Raw genomic sequence first — 24697 nt, 5'->3', positions numbered from 1 at the left:
CACGCCCTAGTTTTGCCCTCCGTGGAACCCGCCACGGGAGGGGATGTGCACATTAATGGGACAGTGTTTATTGCTCGGTTTGATGAGCGAGGATTTGGTGGGTACGGCTGCGGTCCCCCACTGGAAGGGCTGGTCCAGTGGACAGTCGGTGATGGTGATTGATTGAAGTGTTGTGGCTTGTGTGTGCGTTCTGTGGTATCTGTAGTGAGTTTGCTGTTGTTGCTATATTGTCCGCAATACTGACCTTGTGTGGTTGTTTTCTTGTTTGCTTCTGTTGTGTCTGCCGTGATCCCTTATGGTGAGCAGTCAGTCTTAGCAGGTGATGTTTTGGATGGTAGCTGGAGTCTTGGCGGGATGAGTCTTCACGAGTTATGATAGGAGTAGTCTTCATAGTTTTTGATGAGTTGTATTATGTATATCAGTAGCTTGGTCAATCACTTGTAAAGTTATTATAAACGTTCTTTTATCGACTTTTGATGATTGCTTTCCTCGGGCAACCAAGATGGTAACACCTTTATATGCTAGAAAAGGTCTTGTTAAGGCTCCTTGGTATATAGGGGTGTTACAAAGTGGTATCAGAGCGACGATTTTGGAACCTGTAACAAATGAGCCTAATGAACGTAGTGAGTCTAATAAAATGAACCTAGTGTATGTATATTGGGAGCCCCAGCCGATGCTAGATTTTGGGTGAGTAGGCGCCCTCATTTCAAAATCATGGCCCCATTATGCTTAAGCCAGTCACTGGGTATGGGAATGTTAAGTCGGCAATTATGTGTCTAATGTGTATAGTGGTCATACTAGAATTATTCGTGGTAGAGTTTCTGTTGAAGTTAGCATGTGTGTAATGGTTATGCTAGAATCGTATATGATGAAGTTCCTAATGGAACTAATATGTGTGTGATGATAATGAGAAACGTGAAAGTTTATACACGAATAGAAGGGTGTGTGAAAGAGTAGAAGTGCGGGGTAGTGTATAGAATGTGGTGATGGTCGTGGTTGCTTAAAATAGTTGGTAATGGTAGTTTCTATAAGAGTTTATAAGTCCTATAATAGTAATAATAATAATAGTTAAAAATTGTGGATTTATGATGATAATTATCAAAATAATAATGGATGAATGTGATATATGAATGGTTGAAAGCTTCCGCTTGTGACATGATTAATTTGAGTAGACTAATTTGTTTATGTTGAGGCATGGTTACATTGCTAGTAGACTCGGATGATACATGATAATTTAATGTTAAATGAGTGTTTATAGTAATATGATTATAAGTTTCATTAGTGAAGTGGTAGACAAAGGATTAGACATGAAATAGCGAGTTAAATGTATGCGTGAATGGTTTAATAGTGTGGTAAATCGTTATGTGTGACGTTCGCTATAGAATTGAGTGATATATATCGTGGTTGGGTGAAACTGTTGCGTTACATTTGAATGGTAATAATGTGCTGTGAATGATTATAGTAACTTGTGACGATTTCCGAATTTGGTTTGGAATCGACACGTGTTGTTGTTTTGCAGGAATCTTAGTAAATCTCGTAATTCCGACTGTGTACCTAACCTTGCTTGACCGAGTGTGAGTGCCTACTAGACCGAGTAGACCTCATTCGAGTACCCTACTTACTCGATCGAGTAAGCCTACACTACCAGCACATCTGCGGGTTCAAAACCCTTTCTTTTGTTCATTCCTTTACTTTCTCTCCTATTTCCGCAAACTCTACACTCTTTTTCCTCTCAAATCCTTGTTGCTTGCTAACTTGTGGTGCTTCAATCTAGTAATTTTCTTGCTTGAATTTGTTCTTTCTACTTCCTAATTGCTGAAGGTATGAATGCCCTCTCTAATTTGATGTTTTCAATGGGTTAGTATCATATAGGATGTTAAAAATTTGTTGGAAATTTGATTTATATATGCCAAATCTTGGTTGTAATTGTTGTCATATGCTCTAGTTGCTTCAATTTGTTGATTATTGATGTTAGTTGTGCCAAAAATCGAATAAAAAAAGGGGTCTTATGACTCGAAATTTCTAGGGTTTGAGAAATCGAATTGATTTTTGATTGTCTATTGCATGTAAAAGGATGAAAATTGAGCAATGTATGTTGTATATATCATGTATGGAGTTGAATTTTGTGATTTTCACCTTAAAATTTGTCTTAAAACTCCGTCTTAAAAGTGTCCCAAACTGAAATTCGTCTCATGTTATTGTAAACTTGGGTTGTATATGAATGTGTTTTGAAGGTTTGAGTCCTAAAAGTAGTAGTGGTTAAATTGATCCATGTTAAATATGACAAAATTTTACAGCTGTAGAGACCGTCTGAGCTATCAGAATTGGGAACTTTACTTGTAAATTGGGAATTGTTGGTGATAGTGTGTACTTAGATGATGCTTCTCTGATCAAATATGTGTACTTTGTACGTTTTAGTGCATATGTGTTGGTATATTTAAATTATATGCTGAAACAGATGCCGAGACTCAACATAGGAACCAGACAGAGTAAGAGGGGTAGGGCTTCCGCGCCCGAAATTGGGGAGGGGAGTGAACCGGTTGTTCCAGCTGTACCCGAATATCCGTCAAGGGTATTCGTAGATTTCACCCAAAGGAAGAAGTTTGTGGCCTTACAAACTCGCAAGATGAGACCGACCCGCTGCATTGACACGACCCTTTTGGATGATCTGGGCATTGAGACTGATGTCCGACACATCTTTGAGACCTTGGGGTTCACCGGACTTTATCGCTTACGAAAGCATTCGTATGCCTTTCTGACCCTCGAGTTCATGAGCTCGTTTAAATACGAGCCGGTGGAACAAACTGTAAAGTTCCGCCTCATGAACACCAGCTTTGTCTTGACCATGGACATGTTTGCTTCCCACCTTAGTTTGGCTAAGCCTGTCGAGGGAGCTCTTCGTGACATAGCGACTGAGTGTGGGGTTTACCGCCTTATGCCTTGTATCACCGGGAAATCAACTCCCACTGCTAGTAATATGTTGATCAATGATGTGCAACATGTTACCTTAAGGATCTTTCTTCAAGCTGTGTCATGTCTCCTCTACGAGAGATCTGATATGAGTAAGTTGAACTCGCATGAGTTGATGCTTCTGATGGTATACCTTAACCCCGAGCGGACTGAGAGAGTGACCTTCAGTGTTCCTGCTATGGTGTGTGCCAGTCTTGCCTTGATGGCCTCGTCTAACACTAGGATCATGAGTTGTGTTGCTATTGCCACCCGTTTAGCTGAGAAGCTAACTTCCTTTGAGGCTTCCTCAGAGTACACCCCTCTAGATACCCCAGTACCTACCATGGACAGAGATTATTTCCTCGACCTAAAATGGTTGAAAACCTTGGAGGATGGCAGTTTAGCGTGGAGAGTATGGGGCATGAGTTGGATGAATATACCCGATATAGTGTTTAAATCGGTTTGGGGAGGTTTGATCATAAGCGACCATAGTCTACTAGAAAACATGCATCATCTAATGTAGATTAGTTTGCATTCATTTGTTATATATGTGTCATATAGAATTACATTTAGTTCAAGCATGCATTCATTCATAACATTGCATTTGCACTTCAATTTCCATAAAAACTTTAAAAATCCAAAAACATGTATTTCTTTTTCATTCCTACTCCTACATGTACATTGAGGACAATGTCCGAAATAAAGTGGGGGATGGGAATTTATATTCCAAAATACATAAAAATTGAAAAATTTCGAAAAAACTAAAATATGTTCTTTAACTTCATAAAATCAAAAACCATAAAAATTTTAAAATTTTAAAAATCCAAAAACATGTTCATTTCCTTTGTAGTGTAGTCTTGTACATATTGTATATATTGTGTTTGTCCATCCTTTTTCACATTGATTGACTACGCCAAATCCGAGACATGAGGATATTGAAGACCGCATGGTATGATCTTTCCAATCTCCTTTTTCCTCTCTATGTTAATGACTATGTGGCTTTATTTTGATTGATGCGGTATAAACAATGTGAAATTAGGATTGCATTTAGATTATTTGGCATACTAGTTGGTAGAAGCATATGCATTAGGATGTATAAATGTTAGTTGCATCATGGCATGTAGTTTGCATGTTAGAAAAATTTTGTGAAACCGTCTACTTGGGAAACTTGACAAGTGTATATAAGGCCCTTGTAGATACTTTTTCTTTTTAAGACTTTGCTTGTTAGAATACTTGTAAAACACCCTAGGATGTGTCATGCTAGTATCCTTTGACCCATGGATTAAGGCCTAGTCAAGAGTACCTTGTGGTGTGATAACTCCTTGGCTACCGTTTATTCCAAGGTGACCCTTGAAACCATGCAACCATCATCCATGTTCTACCATACATTTTGTCATCAAAGGTAATGGACACAAAAAGAAATTGTTCAAAAATTTGAGTTCAAGAAATGAAAAGAAAAGAAAAAGTTTGCAAATTGCATCAAAAGAAAAGAGGAGTAACAAAAATGAAAACTCCTATGCTTCAAATATAAGGCACCCTCGTTACTAATTGGGGTGACTTTGAAAATGTTCAAAAGAAAAATGCAAAAGTTAAAAAGTTGTCAAGTATTGAAATGTCAAACATCAAAGAAATGGCAAAAGAAAGTGTTCTCAAATGTCAAATGCCACAAGAAATTGGGAAAAAAAAACAACAACAAAAGCAAACTCCCAAAATGAAACTCAAAAACTATTGATCCCTTTTCCATCGTATCCACTTTTGTGCATGGTAGAGAGGGGACGACCCTTCTTCTTGTCTAGGCAAGGAGGGAAATTCCACGATCCTCCAGTGTTTCTAACACCGTAGGGAGTCTATTCTTGACGAAAGCATTTAACGATTGAGGACAAAGGTACCCTAGATTGACACAACTTGGAGGTGATTTATTGGTATCCTTCTAGGCTTAGTAGTTTGAAGAAACCATATCTATGAAGGAGTGTGTACCCTTGAATTGCTTCCCCTTTAGATAATTTCCGCCACTTAGATGAGGAAAGTGGCTATTCTTTTTGTAGATGCATCCATTACTTGATTTTGTGTGCTTTAATGATTGGATGTGTCGCCATTTTGGCAAAACCCACCTTGCCTTGCAAGAAGGCATCCTAACTCATGGTTGTCTTGTTGTGAGTTGAAGGGGCGGAGTGAGACCCGCTAATTGTCTCACATCAGTTATATTAATAGGATAGTTTAAATAAAGGTCTAGTTTTTGTCACCTCTTTACTCGGGACGAATAAAGGTTCGGTTTGGGGATATTTGATGTAACCATTATTTGTGTACATTTAGTCCCCTACTTGAACCTATTTTGCATATTATTATAGCGTCTCATAGCCATTTTTCCCGTCAAATGCTTCCTATTTTGCTTTCCTATTACTTTGTGTTTGATTTGTAGGAAAGGAGACAATTAGCCGGAAAATTCCCGTCTTTTGAGCCTATTCGGAAGGACATTGACGATCTTGGTTGAACAGGTATTGAAGGAAGGGCAAGACCCAAAAACTAATATCGCAAGAATAAGGGGATACTGAAGAAGTATCCGGGCGTCCAAGAGGCCAAGACGCCCGTTCAAGAAGCCCTGAATCCGAGCGTCCAAGCCTTTAAGACGCTCGTCCACCCATGCAACAATCCGAGCGGATTCACCCCTTGGACGAGCGGATTGTGGCGTCCTCAACAAAGATGCCCATCTCTCCGAAATACTAGGGATTCCCTGCTTAGAGCTTAGAATTGTTAATTACTAGTTTAGCCTTAGTTAACCAAATGAAGCACTACTATAAATACCCCATTTTGATGATAATCAAAGGGGCTTCCACATTAGAAATTCCTCTTAGATTAGATTAGGAGTAGATTAGAATAGATGACTCTTTAATCTTTCCACAAATTTCACATTAATCTCTCCTTAATTATTGTTCAAGTTTATTACTTTTGAGTAATTGAAGATTATTGGGTTATTATTGGAGGATTGACAACCCTTCATCAATCAATCAAGTTCTCTTCCTTTATTTTTGCTTTGTTATTTGCATCATCTCAAGTTTGGTATAATTCCTTTACTCTTTACTCTTTATTGTCTATTTCCTCATTCTCTTATCATGTTTACACTTGTTGTGATGATTGACACCATTAATGACATGTTTTCCATGATAATGAGTGAGTAGTCTTTTAGCTATGATTAGTGGGTAATTAAGGGAAACCAACATGGGATTAGTCATGCTTAATCTAATATGTTTTCATAATTAAATTGCTTGCTTGTTGTGATCTCAACTTTATGCACATGTTATGTTTGATGAAATGCTAAGCCTATGAATCCTTGCATTTATAACCATCTCTTATCTATTCAACTTGACTTGTAAGATATAAACCAACTCGAGTCTTGTTAGACCATGCATAGAAGTGATTAGGAGGAAAGTAAGTCGACTTGTAGGTATTGTACAATCTAATCGATTCTGCTCTGGGACCCAACTCTTCCTAAGAACCGTAAGACATAAACCAACTCGGTTACTTTACAACATTAATTGCTTGAAACTTTGCGAACATGTTTGTATGATCAACACCATGAATCCCCCATGAACCCATGATATCCTAGTGCTTTTAGTCATTTGTTTACATCCTTCATTTCATTACTTGTTATACTTTGTTACTTTCATTAGTCTAGAACACAACTACAAACCCAAATCAATTGTGACACTAGCATAAATTGAGATAGATAGACTTAGAACCCAAAGCACACCGTCCCATGGATCGACCTTGACTTACCACTAACTAGTTGTTTGTTGAGAATATAAATGTGTTTGATTGGGTGTACAACGACACGGTCTCGCCAAAATGGCGCCGTTGCCGGGGATGGTGCTATGTGATTAAGTTCTTACTTGTTTATCTATTTTGATTTTGCTTTCACCTTGAGGAACTTGTTCCTCAAGGATTGTTCTTACCGTTTTTGTGTAGTTTCCATGCTTGTAGTTGTTTCCTTGTCTTAGCTATGATGGCTCAAGACTTGACATATGGAGTATGTGATGGATCTTTTGAGTATGACTATGGGTATGGGGAGTTTGAGATGCAAGTCAACACAAACCTACCTTATTATTTGTACAATGAAAATCCTAACCACTACCCCAAATTTTCCCACCAAAATTACCACATCCAATATCCACAACAACCACCCACTCAATACCCACTCTATAATGGATTCAATTGCCACAATACAACCACTTTCACACCTACCCACAACAAGAAGATGAACCCATTCAAAATGTGATTCTCCAAATGATAGGAGATCAACAAAACTTCTTCAAACAAATGCTAGAGGAAAGCCAAAATAGGGACAATGTTCTTCAAGGCATTGTTGCCCAAGGTGAGAAATTGGAGATTCAAATTCCCCAAATTAAAGAAACCCAAGAAATCACTCCCCACCATTCTTTGAACATTGATCATGAATGTGAATTTGAAGTAGTAACTTTTGACATAGAAAATGAGAAGTGGGAAGAGCCGACCTCCTTGAGCTCTTGTGAGTATGAAAGTGTGATGTTTGATAAAGAAGACATGAGGTTGAGTAAGCCAAATACTCTTAGCCTTTGTGAGTATGAGGGTGTGTCTTTTGATGTGAACATTGGGATGTTGGAGAAAGAATTGCATGAAGCGCCCACTTATGATTCATATGAAGATAGCGATGATGACAAGACCATAAAAGAGGCTTATGAAGAATACGTGTCTTACAAGGACCTTTGAAATCAGGGAGAGGAATAGACTTGTGATATCACCTTGCTTGAGGAGCCTATCCTTGAGACATTTGAGATATCTTATCATGAAGATGAATGTCCTTTCCCTATTTCCTATGAAGACTACTTGGCACCTACCATGGAGCCAATGATTGTTGGAGAGAATATGGTGGACCTTCTTCAAAAGGTCAAAGCATCATACAAAAGCTACTTGGTGGAAAAGCTCAAAGAGAAACTTGCACGTGAAGCTACTTGTGGAAATTTGGCACCCACAATGTCTACTTCTAAGGAACTCGGTCATCAATGTTATGAGAATTCTCCTTCTAGTCTTGAAGGATTGATAAATCAAAATGCTATCATCACCACAAAAATTGAAGGAGAAGGTGGTGAGTGGAAGTCTCCGAACAACCATGAACCATACTTCTTACCTTATAATGACAAGAATCATGGGCTAATCGGTTTGAAGCATCGTGAATATTCAAGTGCTAAGAAGAGGAAAAAAACAAGAATGAATGACAAATTCCCTTGGCCAAACTTCGTCTTGAAGTTAAGCAAACCATACTTATGCTTATTTGGAGCTTGTTCACAAGCTTTTGATCTTCTACTAAGAGCCTTGAGCTCTATGGACAAGAACCTCTACAATTTGCACTACTTTGGTGGAGTCCTATCTCAAACCACCATTTGTAAAATATTGCTAGGACCTTAACCTTGTATAATATTGTACATATTCGCATTTTCATTTACAATTTATTATATGAGAGTAGTGAGAGAGAGTTTTCTTACATTCTTATTGAGCAAAATTTCAGAAAAAGATAAAGAAGAATATTAAAAGGGTTCAAGGGTACGATCTTGCAAAAGAAAAGAAAGAAAAGTTTGAATAACGGAGGAAGACGCTCGTCCCGAGGCCTGGACGCTCGCCCTGAGCCTCCCTTAATGCGGTATCCAGTTCTGTAGCAAAATCCGAGCGGATTGAAGCACAAGACGCTCATCCTGAAAAAAGACGCCCGTATTCCTTGTAGGACGCTCGTCCTGCCTGACACCTGAAGAAAATTTTGGGACTATAACAAAATCCGAGCGGATTTTAGCACAAGACGCCCGTCCCGATTAAGCCGCTCGTCCCAAAGCAAAGACGCTCCTCTTTTGCTGCTCCCAAAAAAGGCAAAGACCCTGTAAGGAAATCCGAGCGGATTCTTCGCAAGACGCTCGGACCAACTAGGGGAAGACGCTCGTCCCATACACAAAGACGCTCGGATTCCTGTATTTTTCTCAGATTATCCGCCCAGGCCCGACCCGAAGCCGCTCGTCCTACCCTCGTTTCTATAAAACTACCCCTACCATCCCTCATTTCCTCATCTTATCTAAACACAATCTACTCATCTTCATCCCCAAAACACCCTCTTCTTAACAAAAACAACAAAACCCTAACTTTCCCAAATCGAAAATGATGAATATCAAGGGAAAAGCCAAGAAACTTGTTGAAGCCGCTACCAAGAAACGCAAGGGCTCATCATCTTCAGCCCCTCAACAAATGGTGATACCAAGAAACCCTCATCCCGTGATAAGAGGAGGGGTGGAGCAACTTGAGTACTATCCGGAGGTACTCTTCACATCCGATGCTCACCGTACCAAGTTCGTCAATTTGATACTAGGGTGTTAGAAACCCTAGGGATAAGGTACCAGACCAAAATGTTCTTTGACGGTCTAGGGATAGGGAAATTATTCCATGCCCATGAAGAGACATACCTTAGCCTCACCTTGGAATTTTTGAGTAGCCTTCGTATTGTCTCGAACACGAGGGTGAATGTTGGTATGGAGTTTAGGTTGTGCAACATTGACCATAGCCTATCACTTGACCAATTTGCTCAAATTTTCGGTCTTGTTGTGCCAACAAACAATATCAACAAACCCTCCGATTTTGATGTGGACCTATTATGGAAGGCTATTTCCGGGAGGGATTTCATTCACCAAAAACAATGCTACACCTTTGCTATTCAACACCCGGTGATTCGGATCACCGAACGTTTCGTAGCCGGTACAATTAATGGGAGATATGAGCAAGATAGGTGCACTCTCCTCGATTTGACATTCCTTGAGTCTTATCTAAATGTCTGGGGGACAAGGAGGTACAACTTCAATACCCCCCTTGAGATGCTTACGAGATTCTTTGATTTCTCTCAAGGAAACACCCAACTTAAGACTTTCATGATGGAAGGTCTAATTACTATCTTGGCAAACTACCTTTGTCCCGGGTTCAACCAATATGGGACTTATACACCCCTTGAGGGGAGTACTTTGATTGATGAGGATGCCGTCTTAAACCACCACCGGTGGTGTGCCTACACTCAAGAAGGGAGTGTAGAATGGTTCACAAAAGGGTGCACTTCTATTGTTCTTTCGGGGTGGAATATACCCAGTACCGACCCAAGGTTGAGCCTGTATTCGCCTAGGCCGAGCTACCTTCTCGACATCCAAATCCTAGGCACCCCCTCTCTAAGAGAGGAAGCACCCCGCCAACCACCACAACCTCGTGGGATACCGGCAAGGCCCATTCCCCCACCATCTTATGTGCCTATCCCACCGTACCCTACTCCTCATACGCAATTCGAACCACAAATCCCCAATACCCCGAGTATTCATGACTTGATGAACCTTATGAATAAAGTTGATCTTGGGGTGCATGAATGGAGGATCGACAACTACATGGCCCTTTATCCTCAGTATTATCAAATGGCATAACAAGGGTACATCGAACCTAATGGCCCTCACCCATCTTGGGCTCAACCAAATCTTTTGTTCCCTAATCAAGGGAACCAAGCCGGGAACTTTGGTGGTCAAGGTGGAGGATACTCTGGTCAAGGAGGAGGGTATGACCAAGAAGGATGCTCTAGTAGGTATGGCTACCCCTAAGATGATGATGACGAGTGAGAGATGCCTACCTCACCACCTCCATTTGTATGATACTCTTCTCTCCCTCCCTCTTTTGTATAATGCATTTAGTTTAGTCTTCACATTCACTTGTATTATATTTCATATTGCATCTTCATGTAGTTTAATTTGCATTGTGATATACCTCATGTAGATAGTTACATATAGACTAGAATTTATGCATAGTCACTAATGACCAATCCTATTCTTTTCTACACTAGAAATAGTGTTTAAATCGGATTGGGGAGGTTTGATCATAAGCGACCATAGTCTACTAAAAAACATGCATCATCTAATGTAGATTAGTTTGCATTCATTTGTTATATATATGTCATATAAAATTGCATTTAGTTAGAGCATGCATTCATTCATAACATTGCATTTGCACTTCAATTTCCATAAAAACTTTAAAAATCCAAAAACATGTATTTCTTTTTCATTCCTACTCCTACATGTACATTGAGGACAATGTCCGAAATAAAGTGGGGGATGGGAATTTATATTCCAAAATACATAAAAATTGAAAAATTTCGAAAAAACTAAAATATGTTCTTTAACTTCATAAAATCAAAAACCATAAAAATTTAAAAAATTTAAAAATCCAAAAACATGTTCATTTCCTTTGTAGTGTAGTCTTGTACATATTGTATATATTGTGTTTGTCCATCCTTTTTCACATTGATTGACTACGCCAAATTCGAGACACGAGGATATTGAAGACCGCATGGTATGATCTTTCCAATCTCTTTTTTCCTCTCTATGTTAATGACTATGTGGCTTTATTTTGATTGATGCGGTATAAACAATGTGAAATTAGGATTGCATTTAGATTATTTGGCATACTAGTTGGTAGAAGCATATGCATTAGGATGTATAAATGTTAGTTGCATCATGGTATGTAGTTTGCATGTTAGAAAAATTTTGTGAAACCGTCTACTTGGAAAACTTGACAAGTGTATATAAGGCCCTTGTAGATACTTTTTCTTCTTAAGACTTTGCTTGTTAGAATACTTGTAAAACACCCTAGGATGTGTCATGCTAGTATTCTTTGACCCATGGATTAAGGCCTAGTCAAGAGTACCTTGTGGTGTGATAACTCCTTGGCTACCGTTTATTCCAAGGTGACCCTTGAAACCATGCAACCATCATCCATGTTCTACCATACATTTTGTCATCAAAGGGAATGGGCACAAAAAGAAATTGTTCAAAATTTTGAGTTCAAGAAATGAAAAGAAAAGAAAAAGTTTGCAAATTGCATCAAAAGAAAAGAGGAGTAACAAAAATGAAAACTCTTATGCTTCAAATATAAGGTACCCTCATTACTAATTGGGGTGCCTTTGAAAATGTTCACAAGAAAAATGCAAAAGTTGAAAAGTTGTCAAGTATTGAAATGCCAAACATCAAAGAAATGGCAAAAGAAAGTGTTCTCAAATGTCAAATGTCAAATGCCACAAGAAATTGGGAAAAAAACAACAAAAGGAAACTCCCAAAATGAAACTCAAAAACTATTGATCCCTTTTCCATCGTATCCACTTTTGTGTATAGTAGAGAGGGGACGACCCTTCTTCTTGTCTAGGCAAGGAAGGGAATTCCGCGATCCTCCAGTGTTTCTAACACCGTAGAGAGTCTATTCTTGACGAAAGCATTTAACGATTGAGGACAAAGGTACCCTAGATTGACACAACTTGGAGGTGATTTATTGGTATCCTTCTAGGCTTAGTAGTTTGAAGAAACCATATCTGTGAAGGAGTGTGTACCCTTGAATTGCTTCCCCTTTAGATAATTTCCGCCACTTAGATGAGGAAAGTGGCTATTCTTTTTGTAGATGCATCCATTACTTGATTTTGTGTGCTTTAATGATTGGATGTGTCACCATTTTGGCAAGACCCACCTTGCCTTACAAGAAGGCATCCTACCTCATGGCTGTCTTGTTATGAGTTGAAGGGGCGGAGTGAGACCCGCTAATTGTCTCACATCGGTTATATTAATAGGATAGTTTAAATAAAGGTCTAGTTTTTGTCACCTCTTTACTCGGGACGAGTAAAGGTTCGGTTTGGGGATATTTGATGTAACCATTATTTGCGCACATTTAGTCCCCTACTTGAACCTATTTTGCATATTATTATAGCGTCTCATAGCCATTTTTCCCGTCAAATGCTTCCTATTTTGCTTTCCTATTACTTTGTGTTTGATTTATAGGAAAGGAGACAATTAGGCAGAAAATTCCCGTCTTTTGAGCCTATTCGGAAGGACATTGACGATCTTGGTTGAACGGGTATTGAAGGAAGGGGAAGACCCAAAGACAAATATCGCAAGAATAAGGGGATTCTGAAGAAGAATCCGGGCGTCCAAGAGGCCAAGACGCCTGTCCAAGAAGCCCTGAATCCGAGCGTCCAAGCCTTTAAGGCGCTCGTCCACCCATGCAACAATCCGAGCGGATTCACCCCTTGGACGAGCGGATTGTGGCGTCCTCAGCAAAGATTCCCATCGCTCCGAAATACTAGGGATTCCTTGCTTAGAACTTAGAATTGTTAATTACTAGTTTAGCCTTAGTTAACCTAATGAAGCACTACTATAAATACCCCATTTTGATGATAATCAAAGGGGCTTCCATATTAGAAATTCCTCTTAGATTAGATTAGGGGTAGATTAGAATAGATGACTCTTTAATCTTTCCACAAATTTCTCATTAATCTCTCCTTAATTATTGTTCAAGTTTATTACTTTTGAGTAATTGAAGATTATTGGGTTATTATTGGAGGATTGACAACCCTTCATCAATCAATCAAGTTGTCTTCCTTTATTCTTTGCTTTATTATTTGCATCATCTCAAGTTTGGTAGAATTCCTTTACTCTTTACTCTTTATTGTTCATTTCTTCATTCTTTTATCATGTTTATACTTGTTGTGATGATTGACACCATTAATGACATGTTTCTCATAATAATGAGTGAGTAGTCTTTTAGCTAGGATTATGTGGACAACGCCCGCGGGAACTGCGTCCGCGGGATCCACACTAGGCATTATCGACTCGAGGTTCTTTCGAATCGAATTAAGACAAATTAGAGTCGCCACCAAGTTTTATGGGAACTTGGAAAAAGTCAACTTTACACCTTTCATCGAAAAGCATAAAGCCAATCAACTACGAGTGATTAAAGATAAAGACTTGTACCCTATATCACTCGATTTGAATGACTCTCGTAATCCAATGGTATTTAGACGGATCCACAAACCATAGATCTTGAGTAAGGGGTGAGGGTACGTGTTAGGAAGCCCAAAAGGACACCTAACCCCGCCCGTCAATAACGGGCTCTACTAAGTCAAGTATCGGATTTCAAACAAGGTCGTAGCTACTGCGATATATGATATGCAAACATCGTTTTAAAATCCTAACATGTGACAACAATTTCTATGTCGTTTTAGATGCAACTGAACTAACTTTGTCAAAGTTGTAATTTAGCATGTGGGTTGATTGATCTAACAACATACAAAACAAAGCAAACAAGGCTTGATGGGAATGGGGGAGCCGTTGGGATCTACCTTATTACAACCCAGGAATTTCATGCCGACACATCAAGAAATTAGAGATACAACTCGATCTAAATACAATTGCTATATACGACACCATACACGACACATGGCCATTCGGCCTAGGAAAACGTGCACAAAGGGGTGGCCCACAGTTTACATAACCCACGGCCTTGGGTCACTCCTCGTAATGCATGCTTTTGCTTAATCTCATCGAATTAGACATTAGGTCACACACCAAAGCTTGCATTAGCATAAATCGGGCCATGTTGCTTTAAACAACATGCGATTTACTACGCTCTTACATGAATTGGAGCATAACCTTCTAACCAAATGAGACTAAGGTTTTTGAAGAGGTTTTGACTCGATAAAAGTAAAACAAACTTGAAAATTACAACTCGATGAACAAACTATAAATTACAAGCTACAAAACAACAAAGAACAAACGATATATAAAAAAACGAATCAAGAAAGACAAAAGACACGGCCACCCCCACGGCCAAGCCATGGCCACCCTAGTTCATAGGTTAGGTTCATTAGTTAGATCAAATGATTGCGAAACGAGTTAGAAAACGAGTTAGAAAACAAGTTAGAAACGACGTTGATCGATTGAGAAGATATCGCGCGAAGGCATTCTACACGGCCTAGTAAAGGGTCCAATTAGGTCACAAAGTTACAAGATTAATGCTTACTCATCGAGTGTTAATAGGAAGGTTCTAATCACGCACTCCTATGCTAGCGAGAAATCAAGTGAAAAGAGAGATGCATTCAATTAGGTTATAGAATTGTTAATCGATTTTTAAGGCTATGTCGATGCCACCTAACATGTCTAATTAGGTTATTAAAACGATCTAATGCCGTCTAAATGAGTCATATGTTAACAATCAGAGGTCGAACTAACATGCGAAGGGTCCTAGGGCAGGTCGAATTGAACGAAACAAGCGAGGGGTCAAAAGCGAGGAACAAAGTTAGAATTCGTTTTATTAATGTCCTACCTTGAACACGAGGATATGTAAATAAGAAGGGGGATACGACCGACCGATGTGGCGGATTTCTTTCCCGACTCAAGTCAACGCGGGTGTTCATGGTGGTATTTTAACTCGTACTCAAACTAATTAGTTTCATAGTTAACGAAATCAAACGATAAACAAAACGATAAACAAAGTAAAAACGAACTGAAAAAAGCAAACATAAAAAGAACGAAATAAAAGGGAGAAGAGGAGGATTTGATGCACCCTCAACCTACATGTATCTTTGACACCGTCTTGGGTCGTAATCGATCGTAGATTTTATCTCGAGAGGCCGTCGTCGACGAAGGAACAAAGCAACAACACGTTTTTTGTAAATCTGGACAGCAACTTTCAAACTGTAATTTCTCACTCGTTTCACGGTGAAAATTAGATTTAAAAGATGTTTTGAAAACTAGAAAGAGAGTATAATAAATATCTTAAAACAAACCACGCTCGTTCTGAGTTATTGGGCATGAAAAACGAGTACAAACAGAACTGGACAGACAGGAAAAGCCGCGAAAACAGAGTGTATGACACTCTGTTTTTCGAGGGGATTCCTGTACTCTCAAGGTCAATTTGGCTCGTGAATCTTTGTCTAAGATGTAGATGGATGTTATATGGTTAATTAGGAACAAGAAATTCGAGTTTTAATGGAGATTTGAAGGGGAAACGAATGGTATTTCGAGAGAGACACAAAATGTTTCTCAGTTTGGATGTCTCGGTTTTGTCGAGAGTTTTGAGAGGCAATTAGGGTTTGTTTTTGGAGATTAATGCTGGTGAGTGACGGTAGTATGTATGGAGAACTTAGAGGAATGAAAGTATGGCAGAGGGGAGGTATTTATAGGGAGTTAAAGTAGGGTAAAAGAGAGCAACAAGCAGTCGGGCTCCCTGTTTCGCTGCTTCTGTCCAGCAGCTTTCGTGAGCTCGTGTAGGGTTTTGGAGGGGTGTTTCTTGGTGGTTAAGCTAGGGTAATATGGGTAGGATACTAGGGTATGTTTTAGGGTTAATGGGCACGGGTTTAAGTGGTGTTTGGAGCGGGTTTGGGGCTTGGTGAAGCTGAACACGGGTAAGGGAAAGGGTTGGTTGTGCGGGCTGTTTGGGGCGGGTTATTAGCTGGATTGGAGGGAGTTTGGAGGTGGGCTTGCATGAGGTTAGGGCCTGGTTATGAGAATGAGTGATGGGTTGGGTTATGGGTTAATAGTTGGCTTGAGTTTGCTTCGAAAACCGTGCTCAAATCGAGTTGAAAACGAGCTCAAAATCGCATACAAAACCATCGTAAAAATCGAGTTCTTCAAATACGATTTATAAAACGATTTAAATTGATTTTTCAAATCAAGTAACTTAAGAATGATTTTTTAAATCAAATATCTATTTTATTTTCAATAAAATAAACTTAAGAAAATAAATTCAAATTAAAATAATAAAATGAATTCACTTTAATAAAACAAACATTAATTTAAATATCATTTAAATTGATAAAATATTTCATCGACGACGCCCATTCTACATCGTAAAACGAGCTCCAAATAATGACAATGACAACTAAAGAATACATGTGTCCTATCATCATCGGGTGTTTGTCGGGTTCTCTATAAATTCCAATATCGACGGATACGGGTATCTACAGATTAGTGGGTAATTAAGGGAAACCAACATGAGATTAGTCATGCTTAATCTAATATATTTTCATAATTAAATTGCTTACTTGTTGTGATCTCAACTTTATGCACATGTTATGTTTGATGAAATGCTAATCCTATGAATCCTTGCATTTACAACCATCTCTTATCTATTCAACTTGACTTGTAAGATATAAACCAACTCGAGTCTTGTTAGACCATGCATAGAAGTGATTAAGAGGAAAGTAAGTCGACTTGTAGGTGTTGTACAATCTAATCGATTCGGCTCCGGGACCCAACTCTTCCTAAGAACCGTAAGACATAAACCAACTCGGTTCCTTTACAACATTAATTGCTTGCAACTTTGTGAACATGTTTGTATGATCAACACCATGAATCCCCCATGAACCCATGATATCCTAGTGCTTTTAGTCATTTTTTTACATCCTTCATTTCATTGCTTGTTATACTTTGTTACTTTTATTAGTCTAGAACACAACTACAAACCCAAATCAATTGTGACACTAGCATAAATTGAGATAGATAGACTTAGAACCCAAAACACACCGTCCCATGGATCGACCTCGACTTACCACTAACTAGTTGTTTGTTGAGAATATAAATGTGTTTGATTGGGTGTACAACGACACGTTCACGTCACCGATCCTGAGCATCTCTCACCGACGGAGCCTTTACCCGCGGTAGTGGTTGATGCAGATTCTGATGAGGAGGAGGATGAGGATGAGGATGCATGACCTGCGAGGTAGACGTACTTCATCGACCCGGAGATCCTCTGTGTCATGCCTGAGCCAAGGAAGGGGGAGAATGTGAGAGCGGAGGAGGATCGACCTAGGATAGGGAGAGGGCCACGCCGAGTTCGGGAGAGGGTGGCTGAGATACAGCCACAGCCGGCAGCACCATCACAGTACCTGTTTCCTAGTTACCCTTTTCTTGATACCCCGGAGATGCGTGAGAGCTACCTGGCCGAGAGAGTGTCCTTCACCTTGTTGCTCCGGAACATGTATGAGATGGCATATACTCAGGGCATTGGGACCTCGGGACCGCATCCGGTTTGGTGGAGGGGAGTCGGGGATTACAGCAGGGTTTTCCACTCCTACGGGGTGGATATGTCCACATGGGGAGCATCTGAGTTATGCCCTTACGGCAGCTTGACCCCTTGGTACGTGAGACCAGATGCTGGAGCCGGTGGTGATGCGAGCCTGGGTGCGTCAGGAGCAGGCACCTCGGGTGGTGGTAGAGATGAGGATTATGTCATGGATGAGCAGCAGCAGGAGTGAGACTCCGTTTCTTTTATCATATTTGTAGTTGTGTTGGATATTAGTTGTTTTAGTTGGAACCTTCTCTTGTCATATTTGGTTTGAATTGGTGGCCGTAAGGCCGTACTTGCTTATTTCTAGACTCGTGTTACAGGATTTGTGGTTGGGTTATCACCCCGACTCGTGATTATGCGATCGTATATGTTGTGTTTGGGAAAGTGTGAGTAGTTTTTGACCTGAAGCCACTCGATCGAGTGCCCCTCACTCGGTCGAGTAGCTGCAGGTGTGTCAATTTAGGAGCATTCTGATCCCGAGCTACTCGATTGAGTAGCTAAGTTACTCGATCGAGTAGGGCCTGCTCGATCGAGTACCAAACCCACTCGATCGAGTAGCACTGTTACAAGCACTTTTCGAAAATTAAATTGTTTGAATGCTTTTATTTTCACATATTTCGATATTTATCATGGTTATTGAAGGTTAGTAACATGTTTGGGTCGACTTATTAGATATGCTTGGGTTCGTGCTGACTTATAAATGAAGTTTTGTGAGAAATAGATGTGATAGGACAATAACACATATTGTTGCGGGAATTTGGCATGCAAGTAATGTTATAAAAGTTCATATTTTTGTATGTATACATATCTTTACCTTGCGAGTAGTGGTTATGTGGCGTCAGGTGTCACAAAGTGAAAAATATTAATTGGTTCTTAATGCATTCATTTTACTTCCTCAACGTCTACAAGCAAGCCTCACTTATTTATTACCGAAAAGACTTGTTACTTACTTCATGGACTTTCCATAATTCCATTATATACAGGTTGGTACACACTTGAAAAAAAATACTAGTAAGGGTTGCATGTCCTTCATGGCTGTTGATAATCATTCTCATAAAATAGCAGGTGTATATAAGTTAAGATTAGTCGTGATTAGTGACTAATGTCGATAAGGTGAAACATGTGTCAGGTTAAGTGAGTAAGTTGTTTGACGGTGAACTTCGGGGACGAAGTTCCTTTTTAGAGGGGAAGAGTAATGTCGCAAAAGGAAAATACCGCAATTATAGCAATTTTGCAGTATGTTTGTGATGTTTTATAGTATTTCTGTTATATTTAAAATATGAGTTTATAATTGTTTTAATAGTTTTATTGTGGGAATTGTATAATTGGACGAGAATGAATAATTGTCGGTAGTTGTCAAACATGATGACATGGCATATACCTTATTTTCAGTAATCATTCGTGTGTTATCATACCTCATTGTGAATCTGTGATAGGACCGTGTTATCATCTATTGTTGTGGATTTTGGATAGGACCGTTGTGTTACATGTTTTGTGTTGGAAATTGTTGGCCAGTGAAAGCATAGTCTTGTAGCTGCGTTAATGAGTGTCTGAATAGTTCGAGGTAGTAGTATAAAAGATAGTTGAGTTGGTCGTGTTGGTACATGTTGTGTGTTCGGTGATTCAAGAAGTGGTTTTCGAGACTTGAGTGTGTGGTGTGTGTTAGGCAAATGAGGATCATGATGTTTGATGGACATACGTAGTGGGATAATGCTTCTAGAGAGTTGTTGACCTGTGCCGGGTGAACGGTGGTGTCGACCTTGGTTTCTTGTCGTGTGTTTTGAGGGAGGATGAGTCGAACTTCGGGGATGAAGTTATTTTTAAGGGGGGAAGACTGTAATACCCGCTCTTTTAGGGACCCGTTGACCAACGTTGACCGGCCTTGGGGGCGTGTGAGAGCCTTTAGGAATGCGTGCAAGAGATGCTTTGTGTCTTGTTAGACTTTGGGGATGAGTGGTACTCGATAGAGTAGAGGCTACTCGATCGAGTAACTTGGTTACTCGATCGAGTAGGGGCCACTCGATCGAGTAAGTTGGCTACTCGATCGAGTAGCGTCTTTATAGCGAGGGTTTATAATCGTGTTTTGATAGAACCGCAAATCATTTCCGCCTCTTTTGTTTAGACCTAGATGTCGCCTCCTCCTTCCTTTCACCTTAATTCCTTCCATGGGAGCCTTTGAGGATGCTTGTGCCTTAAGGATAGGTTACTTGAGTCGGGTAGCGGTCTTGACGCCGATATACGATGCGTAGGTATGTCATCATCATCATCTTTGTCGTTGTTGTTCCTTGTAGGGTTGTGGTAGTAGTAATAGGTGTTTGTGCTGTTTGTATAAGGGTTTTGCTTACTTGGTTGATGTCGTGTGGTTGAACAAGAAATCGCTGCGATTGGTTAAAGGTAGGTTCGCCTACTCAGTTTCTGTTGGTTGTTTAGGGTGTCGGTTGTTATCGGTTGTTGTCGGTTGTTGTTGTTGTTGTTGTTGTTGTTGTTGTTGTTGTTGTTGTTGTTGTTGTTGTTGTTGTTGTTGTTGTTGTTGTCGTTGTCGTTGTTGTGATGCAGCTGGTTGTGACTGATTGTCTGTGGTTCTCGAGGTGCGTCCTCGGCTGAGTGGAGTCAATTGCGGGAGTGGCTTCACGCCCTAATTTCGCCCTCCGTGGAACCCGCCACGGGAGGGGATGTGCACATTAATGAGACATGGTTTATCGCTCGGTTTGATGAGCGGGGATTTGGTGGATACGGCTGTGGTCCCCCACTGGCAGGGCTGGTCCAGTGGACAGTCGGTGACGGTGATTGATTGGAGTGTTGTGGCTTGTGTGTGCGTTCTGTGGTGTGTGTAGTGATTTTGTTGTTGTTGCTATGTTGTCCGCAGTACTGACCTTGTGTGGTTGTTTTCTTGTTTGCTTCTGTTGTGTCTGCCGTGATCCCTTATGGTGAGCAGTCAATCTTAGCATGTGATGTTTTGGATGGTAGCTGGAGTCTTGGCGGGATGAGTCTTCACGAGTCATGACAGGAGTAGTCTTCATAGTTTTTGATGAGTTGTATTATGTATATCAGTAGCTTGGTCAATCACTTGTAAAGTTATTATAAACTTTCTTTTATCGACTTTTGATGATTGCTTTCCTTGGGCAACCGAGATGGTAACACCTTTATATGCTAGGGAAGGTCTTGTTAAGGCGCCTTGGTATATGGGGGTGTTACATTATTGGCTGTATGTCTTTGTATGCGTCAACACTCCTTAATCATCAAGGATTATGATCATAATAGGAAAATACGTACAATTCTTATTTCTCTGATTTTACCGAGCTTTTCTCGTGTTTGCACCCACAACACTTAGCATTGTTTTTCACCTTCTCTATATCCAACTCATTCCCTTTATTTTCATTAGTTATTGCCAACTCATAACAAAAACTAAAGATAAGGTTTTTATTCTTATTACTACGTATTAGTAGTTGTCAACTCTTACCACATAACGCATACCACTACAAAAAAAACGCGGAAAAGTGACGGTAGATGTGACGGAATTTGAAGTCCGTCAGATATTTAAAACAACTGACGGACTTGTGACGGAAAATCCGTCAAAAGTCCATTAGTGACGGAATATCCGTCACACGACGTCAGATAATACTAGCGCGTAAAAAATCAAAAGGCGCCATTTATATCTGACGGAAAAGCCGTCAGGAAGTATGCCAATACTGACGGATGATCCGTCACAAGGAAACACTACTGACGGTAATTCCGTCACTGAATCTCCCTCAATTATTGCCCAACAAACAATAATTGAGAGAAAACTCCTGATGGAAATACCGTCAGGACTCCGCTTTTTTGGACACATCTGACGGAATTTCTGTCACATAAGTCAAACAGAAATTTGACCTATCTGATGGAAATTCCGTCAGATGTCTCCAAAAAATCGGAGTCCTGACGGTATTTCCGTCAGGATTCTTTTAAATACCGCGACAGCCATCCTCATTCTCATCGTCATTATTTTCCCCCAAATGAATTTTTACTACTCTATTCTCCCCAAATCCGCCGACCACCACCACACCACCACCACTCTCTCGTGCCGCTGACCACCACCACCCCAGGTTTGTCATTTATATCTTGTTTTTCCTTTTCCTTTTCCTTTTTCCTTTTCTTGTCTTTATTTATTGTATTTGTATAGGTTAACGCCTCCGCCGTCACCACTCCACCCTCCACCTTCTTTCTCATCCTTCCTTTTTACTTAGTAGTAAAATTAATTAGGTATTTATAATCTCTTTTTAATTAATTTTTTTGTTTAATAAGTTTAATTATCTTAATTAGTATTAGTTAGTGTTGATGCATGTTGAATTAGGATAGAAGCCATTTTGTTGTATTTTTTTGTGAATTGTTAAATTTTGTGTAGTATTTAGTAGTAGCTTAATTAGCTTAATTAGTAATAGTTAGTAGTAGTTTTGTGAATTGTTAAATTTTGTGTAATGTTAATGTTTTTAAAATGATAATTTGAATTATTGTTAATTAGATTAGATATTTAAAATGAAAAATTAGTCATGTTACTTAGTTTTTGTTAATTGACATTATTAAGAAAGTAGTCATTGTTGTATGTTTTGTTTTTAATATTATTGAAATTAATGTTCATATTGACTTAGTACCCGTTCAAAAATTACTCATTAGGAGTAATTTTTGAATAGTCCCCGTTTTGGGACTGTCTTTGTACGTTTCAAGTCACTTAGGTAGTAAACATGTATTTGTGATTTGTTAATGAGGAAAGAACTCGGTGACAATTCCTTTAATGTTCTCTGAATGCATATGTGGAGTAATTATTTATTCTACATTGTGTCTTGAGGAAACAGTCCGTCTCCAAGCTCAGGAAATGGCAGAAATAAAACAAGCAATGGCTCAGATGCGCGCATCTCAACCCCCTCCCTCGTGATCCGGTTTCCCCCGCCCTTTCCGTAGAGAAGACAATGAGGATGGCGGGCATGGCTTTGGTAATGACTTTATTGAGCCTCTAGGTAATTATTAGTACCGCCGTCTATGTTCTTATGTTGGTAGTTTAGTTAAGGCTACCTTGCTACACTTATGATTATGGATTTTAGTAGTTTAGTTGGTATGTAAAAGACATTATTTTATGAGACATGTAAAAATTTGACCTTTAGCTTTTATGTAATAACTTCGGTCTTCCAATCGTGTTTGGTTTTTTTTCGTTGCTTTCGTTGTCTACTCTTTATTCCCGCTCATGCGGTCGACATGATAATGGATTCCCGCTTAGCGTTCGACGGTCGTATTTGGTTTTTGCAGGTTTGGTGCGTAAAACCAATGCAAAATCCGCATTGTGGCTGGGCAGCAAGCTGCTGTTTTCGGCTACTACCCAAAAAAATCCTGACGGAAATACCGTCACATAAGTCAACAAAATGTTGACTAATACTGACGGAATAACCGTCAAAAGTGGTGTAATCCTGGCGGAATAACCGTCATATAAGTCAAACAACTTGTTGACTATTGTGACGGAATTTCCGTCAGTAATGGCCCTATACTGACGGAAATTCCGTCAGAATTAGTCAACATTTCGTTGACTTGCCTAGTCACCCTAAAAGTGAGATTATGATGGAATAACCGTCAGTAGTGTTTATTCCTGACGGAAATACCGGACGGAAATACCGTCAGAATGTGTTTTCTGTGACCATTTGTAGTGACGCTTTAATCCTGACGGAATAACCGTCAGGAATGGCCATTCCTGACGGAAAACAGGGCGTAGTGACGGTTTTTTTCCGTCAGTTTTCCGCGTTTATTGTGTAGTGTACTTTGACACGGGTTCCCTTACTCGTACGTACTTAATTGCTTGGTTCAACTTTAAATTGGACATTATTCTAGTATGGAACTATATTAAAATGGTACAGAGTATGAAATATGGTAATGAAATGGATCAGGTGACGAATAAGTCTGAAAGTGGTTTTCTATTTATTAGTTAATAACGGTTTTATGCCGTAATAAGCTAAAATGAGCTGAAATGGACATAAAAGGCTTGAGGGTGGTTTTATGCCATTTTAAGGAATTTTGGGAAATAAGCGTAAAGGGCTGTTAATTATAACATTGTCAATTTTCATTTAGACTTTAAAGTTTTGTCTTATCATCGGGTATCCGTAAGACTAGTAGACAACTTTGAGGTGTCTACAAAATCGAACCAGATAAAAACATTTTCGCCAATGTTGAGCTGGGGTGATTTAAACATTTAGCCATGGATGCAAAAAGACTCGGCGAGTGAATTTGGTTTTAGTATTCCTTCTCGAACTTCTATTTCTTCCGTTAAAGGAGATTCGAGAAAATATGGAATATGAAGACGTGTTTCCAGAACAAAGAAGATACGGGTTGAGAAGAGAAAGTTAGCAAAGTTAGACAAGATTGGAATGAGCATAGGAACATGTATTGATGTACCAAATAGGCTAATGCTCTCAGGTTGATGCGATGTATTCCACGAGTTGACTGGAAACTTTATTATTGGTATATCGATCGGTCCAACACGGATTGAAATAGGAGCCGGTTCGATAGAAAGCTTTTGAAAACACAGTGCGCCCAAGTAAATAAGGAATGAGATGAATGCAGAAGTTAAACGAGCGTCCCACACTTAAAAGGTGCCCCACGTAGGTCTTCCCCGAAACTCCCCAGTTACTAAAGTTAACAGCGTAGAAAAAGCACCCATTTCTGTACCAGTTCCGGAAGAGCGAAGAAAAAGAGGATGTTTTGTTAATAGGAACAAGAAAGTGTTTATATCCGTGACGATATAAAGAAGAATACTCATCCGGGCCACAAGAACATGTACGTAGAGAATACGAGAATTTTCACCTTG

The sequence above is a fragment of the Silene latifolia genome, chromosome 11 (genome assembly GCF_048544455.1).
Source record: "Silene latifolia isolate original U9 population chromosome 11, ASM4854445v1, whole genome shotgun sequence".
NCBI lineage: Eukaryota > Viridiplantae > Streptophyta > Magnoliopsida > Caryophyllales > Caryophyllaceae > Silene > Silene latifolia.
Note: the sequence above shows the minus strand (reverse complement) of the source record.